We start from the raw sequence: 8,312 nt of genomic DNA, 5'->3' as shown, positions 1-8,312 counted from the left end.
GGACATAAAAGCTGAGGTGGGAGATTATGAGCAGAGTAGTGTGAAGAGAAGATTTCAGTACTCTCCCTGCTTCACCTCTTTTGCAGATGAATGGGACTTGTTTGGTAAATCGAGTTCCATGTAAATGCCAGCTTCTGTTAGACACATGCTGGCACACTTGGAAAAAATAGCAGATTTTAATTACCTTTTTTATGCCATTTGCTGTAAAGCTAGACGTGCATTTTCTTTCATGCTTGTGGTTGTCCTGTTCCTGATTTAGTAATACTTTTGTATGCATAGTTGCACTACACAATTTTTTAAAGATTAAAATTTTTGTTCACAAAATGTCAGAATATGGGGTTTTCTTAAAGTATTTTATGTAATTCAGCTCTTAAAGAAAGAGGGATTGCTATGATGATGTAGAATGACACAGCTTGTCTGCACTTACCTCCAATTGTTTTTTAAAATACTAAATATATTTGCTTTAGAATACCAGAAATGAAACAGCCTTGTGACTCTTACCAGATCATCTTATAAATTAAAATTTGTATGATGCTCTTTTTTTGTAGGCAAGTTCCTATTATCTCTCTTCAGCAAACTAGGAACAGGTGCAGCTTACTGGGGTCACTCTGGAAGCTGAAAGCGGAGCTGAGAACTGAATCCACATCCCTGGGGTTTCATTCTAGTACTCTAGTGGCTGCCCTGACTATCTTTGCTTCTAGCTGTTCACTTTCCTCTTCCAAATCTGTTTTATATGCTCATTTATATCAGCTTTCTAGCTGAAGTACTGCATTTGGTTCTCTTGAGACTGTGGAGGAGGGTTTTTTGCAAAATGCAGCTTCAGTAGGATGAAGCTCAAGGCAAAGATTGCTTTCTGTTCTGTAACCTTGTCCTAAAATACATCTCTTTATAGAGTGGATGTGGAACCAGTGACAGACTGATTTGACCTCTTTCTCAGACTTCTTGTGAAGCCTTAAAGAGCCTCAACAGAGCTCCTGGTCCAAAGTCATGTCTTTGCTGATAGAACAGGAATGATGGGCAAAATCTGCCTTGAAAATTAGTATTGAGAGCTCTGTGCAACATGAGAAGACACATGTGCTACAGATACACTAGTACCCTTCCTAAAGAAGTTAATTCTTGGGAATTTTAAAGTAAAACCTGAGTTTTGAAGTCAAGGAGCTAGGTTGGATTCCCTTTCTGTCCTTTCCTTCTGAGCTAGTCCTTTCCAAAGAATTTCTAAAAAGAAGGTCTAGAGTGGAAGTTTTAAAGCACTTAGTTTCAAAGGCTATAATTGGAAATAAGGTTGGATTTTATATGTTGGAGAAAAGCAGAAAATCTTTCCTCTTGCAATTTTTCTCTTTGCTTATTTGTATGTTAGAAAAAGATTTGTTTTTAAGTGCTTAAAAATATGTGTTAGGAGAATGAAACCATCTTCACTGAGTCAGTTATGGAATAGAATGTGGAAGTTTATACTTTATTTTGAATTGTGACAATACATTTAGTATTCACTATGGTGATGTATAAAAGCTTTATTGAAAGGCACTTTATAAAACTATCAGTCTTAACAGCTTTTCTTAAAGCTGCTCTGCCTAAATGATTTGTGTATTTTCTTTAAGTATAAACATGTCTGCATGATCACCAGTTTGATAAAATTAGGATTTTTTGAAGTGAAATGCATAAATGTTGGCAGGATTTGAACTTCACTTAATATGTTAGATAGTGCTAAAACGTGAATTCTGCCATGATTTTTGACTAGCCACGTATTGCTTTAGAAACTCTACAGTTGTTTACTAGTGTTTAGCTTTTCCTAATTTAAATGGAAATTATTTAAGAATACTCTTTTAAAATATTTGTGTTGACCTGTGCTGTGCATCTTCAGTGTGCACACTTGAGTTACTGCTGTTCAAGTAAATTGTCATAAATGAGAAAATCAACCTCTGAAGCACTCTACAGAGACCAGTAGGAATTTTGCTGGATGTTTAAACTGGTTTTGGTTTGCTTTTAGAACCAGTACTTAATGCATACCTAATGCAGTTCAGCTCCAATTTAGAGACTGCAAAAATTGATTATTCTCCACAGGAAACTACAGGAACTGCAGTATGAATTGAATCTGCAAGTGTTACACCTCGTCAGAAAATATCAGAGAAGAAAAAAAATCCAGAGTAATTGTATTAATAAGGAAGATAAGAACAGAACCTTGCTATTGTTTCTTTGTAATATTTTTATTGCTGAATCTGAAATCTAGCTTCTCCTTACAGTAGCATGTTTATTGCAATTTATTGTTTTGGAGGATTCCTCCAGAAGTCGGCACTGAGGTCTTTCATACCTTTTTGAACCTAGTGATTTCATTATTTTAACACAAAATGGACCAAAGTATCTATTCTGGAACCTCTGGAGGTCAGTCTGGATTCATTTCTACCGGCTGATCAAACATGACTGATTTTACTTCTTATTGTTGGAATGTCAACACAGATTAGTGCTGCAGTCTAGGAAAATAAATATGTGAATGAGTAGCAGCACCTGTGCCAAAAGGTTTCTCTTGAGCCAAATTGGATCCTTGAATTTGAATGCAGCTGAAAGTTTGCTTCAATGACCCATTTCTAGCAGCAGGCATTTACTTGCTCTTTCATACTGGTTTCAGGCCTAGTTTTTCAAACAGGTGAATGTGAGAGAACACTTGTGGATGAAGAATATGTTGAGGGTGTTCCAGTCCGGTAGCTTTCATTAGTCATGCTCCTTGGACTGCTGAGGTGGTTCCAGATTTGTCCTTTGCCTCCAGTGTTAATAAAGGGGATGCAGACAGAATTCCTTCTGGGGCCAGAAAGCCAGTGCATTGACTTGACATGTAGACACTTGGTGAGTTGCTACTGGTGCACTGGCACTTGGATTTTTTTTTTTTTTTTTAATTTTATTTTTTTGATTGATTTTGCCGCAGTGCTTGTGGCACCTTCTGTAGCACTGAGGATGGGCAGGAGCCTGGGCTTCCCCAGGAGTTGTCTTTGAGCAAGCTTTGGAATAGGCTGTGGAAGAACATGTTGGCTTGTGCTGATACCTTCTTGTGGGCCAGCTTGTCTTCTTGTCACAACAGGAAGAGTAGAGCAAGTGTTAGCTGCTAGTTGCTGTTCAGCTGTAGTTACTGGTTGGCCTCTTATCCCTGGCAGTGCTTTGTGGCTCATAAATTGGCCTAGAAGGCCTGTTATGTAGTTTGGAGTGTTTTAATCTGTACTGTGCAGCATCCCAGTTTCTGTGTTCTGAGGTCCTGCAGGAATTTGTGGAAGTTCTTGAGACTGCTTTGATGGATTATGTAAAGGTAACCATAACTTCAGGTGTTCAGGAAAATCTAATTTGGTTTCTTTCTGTAATATATTATTAACACCAAAATAATTAGAGAATACAGGTGTATGTCAATTGCTGGTACAATTTGGGGAAATAGTGAAAAACTTGTTAAATAGTAAAAGAAAAGCATTCTGTCTTGGGGCTGGAGTTGATGGTAGTTTCCTGAGGTACCAGTGGTGCTCTCCAGTGTTAACTACTCTGATGGAACTCCTACTACAGAGGTATTTTCTTATAGGCTGGCACTAGGTGTAAAGATGTGTTGATATAACTGAAGAAAAAAATTTACTTCACTCTTTGATTAATAGCTACATACCTGATTAAATTTAAAAGCTGTGCTTGTTATTTGGCTTCCTCTAGAGGTAGTCTAGCATCTTCCTCTTTCTTTGTTTGCTCCTCAGCCTTATTTTGTTACCTTTCCTCATTTTTTTTCCCTTTGAATTCCAGGTGTTCTACTGCCATGTCAACCAGCTGCTGGCACTCTTCCTCTAACCACATTACCCCTTCTTTTTGTCTGCTTTTTTGTGCCTCTTTGAAACATCGCCAACAACTATTGGTTGGTTATATACTTCCTATTTAGGAAATAACTTTATCAGTTACAGATAAGAAGAAAATACTGTTACAATTCTGGCATTACAGGCATTTAATATTGTCTCATATGAGTAACTGGATTTTTGTTCAAGCCTTTCTCTGCAACTCTTTGTTAGAACCTCTTTTTTTAAGGGCACATGCTGGGAGTTGGGCTTTCGGAGAAAACATAATGAAAACAAACGATTCATGCTATGATGTAGCATGGATGTTATTGCCAGGAATCTTGCACATGGCATTGTAGCTAGGCTATGGAATTCCTCTTTTTTTGCACTGCAGGGACTGTGGCAGAGAGGACTATTATTACCATATCTGTTTAACAGAGCAGCAGCTTAGGTACTAGAAATTTGGGATGTAGTGTCACAGGAATTTCAAGGCAGACACACAGGCTGTGTCTTTACCAGAAATCATCTATTCTGATGAACTATCTGCTGCTAAAGTAAGCATTAGTCTTTCAATAGACCATCTGCTGCTCCATGTTCCTCTAGCTGTTGCTTCTTCTAGAACTGCAGAAGCTTCCTGTGGTAATCTTGCTGCTGCTGCCAAATATGTTCTTGTGCTGTTTTCTCTAATTGTGACTTCTTTGCTGCCACCTCCTCCTCATGGCACCTCCACTCCTCTAGTTTCTGTTTCTGTAAACTGAAACGTAAATGATTATTAATTGCTATAGCAACCTTGGGTTTGCTGAGCATTCTTGCCAGAAGAGCAGATCCTAGCCCAAGGAGCTCAGCAGATTGCCAAAGCGAAGGGGAGAGAACAGAGAATAAAGGGAGAATGGGTGCTGATTAGTGTTATGTAGCATATTGTCTGGTTGGTTCAGAAATATTAAAAAAAAATTATCTACTTTCCTTCACACTGTTTGTAAGGGGGCAAAAACCTGCATTGCATTTGTCACATGTGCTTTTGAGAAGAATATGAGGAATATGGGATACAGGTATGTGACTTATATGGAACAAAGATTTGGAGAAAAGAGCTGAAGGAGTACGGAGGAACAGTTAGGAAAGTTCAGTAAGTAAGAGCTGGAAGAAAAAATTGGAATGCATCTTCATGTAACAAGGACACAAACCCAGAACAAGAACCCGGGCTATGCAACAAATGAGGCAATGGAAAGCCTTGGCTGACATTTAAATATAAACAGAATGACAGTAAAATGGGCTATTTTTGTAGGAGGATTCACACTGAGAGCACAGGGAGGATCAAAGAAAGTCAAGGAGGTTCATGAAGCAAAGGAATATTCTCCTTATTCTGGGAATGGGAAGTGAAGGAAAATAAAACTAAAGGTTTTCCACCTCACTGTGATTCAAGATATTTTCCAGTCATCTTGATGTTCTCAGTCCAGCAGTTTGACTTGAACGCCTATTTACTTTCCTTGAAATAAAGTTAAGCAAGGCATGGCACAAATAAAAAAAAAAAAAAGGGTTTTCAAAGTATTTCTTTTCACACACGTGATTAAAACAAACATGCTGCTTATACTAATGGGGTTCTCGGGGATGCCTGTTTTCCCGGGAATGCGCTGCAGTGTGTCCAGGCGTTTCCAGGTAGGCTGCAGCTCCTCGGGACCACCCGAGGAGGCCGCTGTTGTCCCCGGGAAATGCCGTTCCAATGACAAATGACCAGATTGACGCGATGTGGCGAGATGGTGTCAAATGCGCTATTTTGTGTGAGCAGAACGTTCCAAAAGGTGAATAGAAATGTTACGATTAGATTGCACAAGAGCTTCCTTCTCATACTGATCGGTTTCCCAGAGCTTTGCCTCAAGTATTTATTTGGTTTGGTATTGGTCTTTTCCCTAAAGCTGTGTCAGCAAAGGTAAAGAGCAAAAGTGCTCTTAATGCCTTTTTTTTTTCTTTTTGGTGCGTTTTTTAGTTTTTTTGGGGTTTTGTTGTTTGGGTTTTTTGTATAATATGCTTATATCATTAAGGAATAACCTACATTACTACAAGATCTTTATAACCATGTGCTGAGGTTTTTGTCAGAGAATATAGTGGATTTGGTGTTGTATGGAAAGCGTGAAATATCATCTTCATGAACTCTCTATAAACTAGGTACAAGTAGGCTGAAGATACTTGATACTGATTTTTTTCATTATCAACAAAGACTTTGAAAAGTCAGAATTCAGAGTAATGACAAATGGATGAAAGTATTAGAAAAATGGAGTTAATTTAGTAGATATACATGCAATACTAAACTTAGGGAAAATCTAATATACTACTAAAAGATGGAACTTTATCTATGCACATGTTTGAGATTAAAAGGTTTGTGTTGTTATACTCTAGTTTGGAATTTGCCCGGGAGTGCTGAAGCAGATTGCTGGCTTCTTAACACTCTGTTGTTGGTCTTCTGTAATGCTAGAAGATGTTTTGTTGTTATCTATGTTTTTTCATGCTGAAACATCCTTAGGTGTGGATGCATGTGCTTGGCTTGCAAAAGAAAAGACAACAATAGATCTTGTCTCAAATGAGAACATTATCCTTACTAATCACATGTCCTCCATGCTCCTCTGTTGTTCCTTTTCCAGAGCTACCTTCACTTTTTCCTTTTCATTTGTTCCTACTATTCTTTTTCCATTTCTGTTCTTGTTCCTTCCTCTTCTTCACTTCTGACATTGCCTTTCTGCCTTCCTTGTTCTCTTTCCTGTGCAGATTTCTCTTCTTGGCATTTTTCAGGATGAATCTGAACAAGAACATCAACTTTAAGTGCATTATTAATTATATTATGTAAATGATTAAATGATTATTTATCTATTATTAACTGAGATGTAAAATTTCTGAAAGATGTATCTCCATGTACTTATTAAAGTTGTTTTGACTTCTGTGGGAGTTTTCTGGTCACTGTGACCAATGGCACCTGTTTTCTCTATATGGTAAATGCTTTTTATATACATATATTTATTTTTTTAATTTTTTTTTTTTCTTCTGGTAGATACTTGCCTTTGTGATACCTGATGACTCTTATGCTAATTTGCTGGTATTTAGTGTCTCAAAATGTTGCTACTTAAGCTGTATTCTTGAACCTCTGCCAACTTTGTATTTCTCCCTCTATTTTTTCTAAATATTTTTGAAGTTGTAGCAAGGGAGGAGGCAGGTACAGGGGATTCCTCCAGCCCCAGAAAACAGGATATTGAGGAAACAGGTAAAGTCTGTTAGCTCTGAATGGTCAGCTAGAGGATCACTGGTGAAACAGGAAAGCTATTGACAGTCTGTATTTCTGGAGTTCTAAACTAGGGCTGAGGAAAACTTTTCCAGATTTAGAGATTTAAGATGCATACCTGAACAGCTGTTTTACTTTGCCGTGTGGCGTCTCTTTTAAAGAAGGCATTAGGGAGTGCTTCTGGGCTCCAGGTTTTCTGTGAGACTGGTCTTGGATATTTACAGTCCTGGAATTGCAGGTTTTGGAGGTCTCGACTCAGTGGGCAGCGGGATGGGTGGGCTGAAGGCTCTGCATGTTTCCAGGCTCCCTCCCACACTTCTTCCCAGCACTGCCGCCTTGGCCAGTTGGCAGGGGAGCATGAAATTTGGGCAGGTGAGCAAGCAGCCAGGATACCTGGTGTGAGGGAAATGCCATATCTGCCTATGTGTGTGATGCTGAAGTACATTAAGAAACCCCACAAATCCTAATGCTAATGAGGGTAGAGGAGAGGGGAACTTAGCTGTGCTTAGGGTGCAAAATGAGCTGGGGCAGCTGGGGAGCTCTTTCTGGCGTGAGGCAGCCCCAGGGGCAGGTCTTGTGTGGAGCAGTGCTGGGGGTGAGATCAGCTGATGGGAGCTGGGGACAGGGGCCCTCAGTGCCTGCCCCGGGACAGAGCCTCCCTGCTGCCCCTCTGAGGGAGCCTCGCGATGGGTGGGGATTGCTGGGGGAGCTGGGACAGCACTCGTGGGGAGAGGGAGTCTGGCTGTCCCTCAGTGGGGCTGGGACAGGAGGGAGTCTGGCTGTCCCTCAGTGGGGCTGGGACAGCACCTGTGGGGAGAGGGAGCCTGGCTGTCCCTCAGTGGGGCTGTGACGGGAGGGAGCCTGGCTGTCCCTCCATGGTGGGCACAAGGTGCCCTGAGGCGGCGGCAGCCATCTTGTGGTGGTGGACGCTGGCAACAGAGTTGTCCAGCTGCAGTAGCCACAGGCAAGCAGGACACACTAGGTAAGCCTTTTTTCTCTTTTTTTATCCTCATTTTACGGGAGTTTCGTTGGTACGTGTCCCTGCCAGCACCTGCAAGCACCATTTCTCATCTCCACAGCCCCTCTGCTCCTGCCTTCTACCGTGTGGGAGATGCTGGCTGGGATGGCTCTTGGAGGCAAGATGGCCCGAGCCAGGGAAAACTGGAATGTTGTGGATACTGTGGTGATTGTTCCTTCAGAGAACAAACATTTCAATCTATAGGTAAACCTGTTTTTTCTGTCAGTGTTTTTATATTCACATA

General features: G+C 40.4%; 1 long non-coding RNA gene across 1 annotated transcript; it reads right to left on the bottom strand.

Moving 5' to 3' along the window:
* Positions 1-2,180: 2,180 nt before the first annotated feature.
* Positions 2,181-7,978, bottom strand: LOC111932001 (uncharacterized). Its single transcript, XR_015289124.1, has 3 exons — positions 7,169-7,978; positions 6,377-6,573; positions 2,181-4,539 (listed from the first exon to the last, which is right to left on the bottom strand). It is a non-coding gene; the product is annotated as an uncharacterized LOC111932001 (long non-coding RNA).
* Positions 7,979-8,312: the final 334 nt, after the last annotated feature.

Source organism: Cyanistes caeruleus, chromosome 7 (genome assembly GCF_971803275.1).
Source record: "Cyanistes caeruleus chromosome 7, bCyaCae1.hap1.1, whole genome shotgun sequence".
Lineage (NCBI taxonomy): Eukaryota > Metazoa > Chordata > Aves > Passeriformes > Paridae > Cyanistes > Cyanistes caeruleus.
This window is presented reverse-complemented; position numbering and strand designations above follow the sequence as displayed.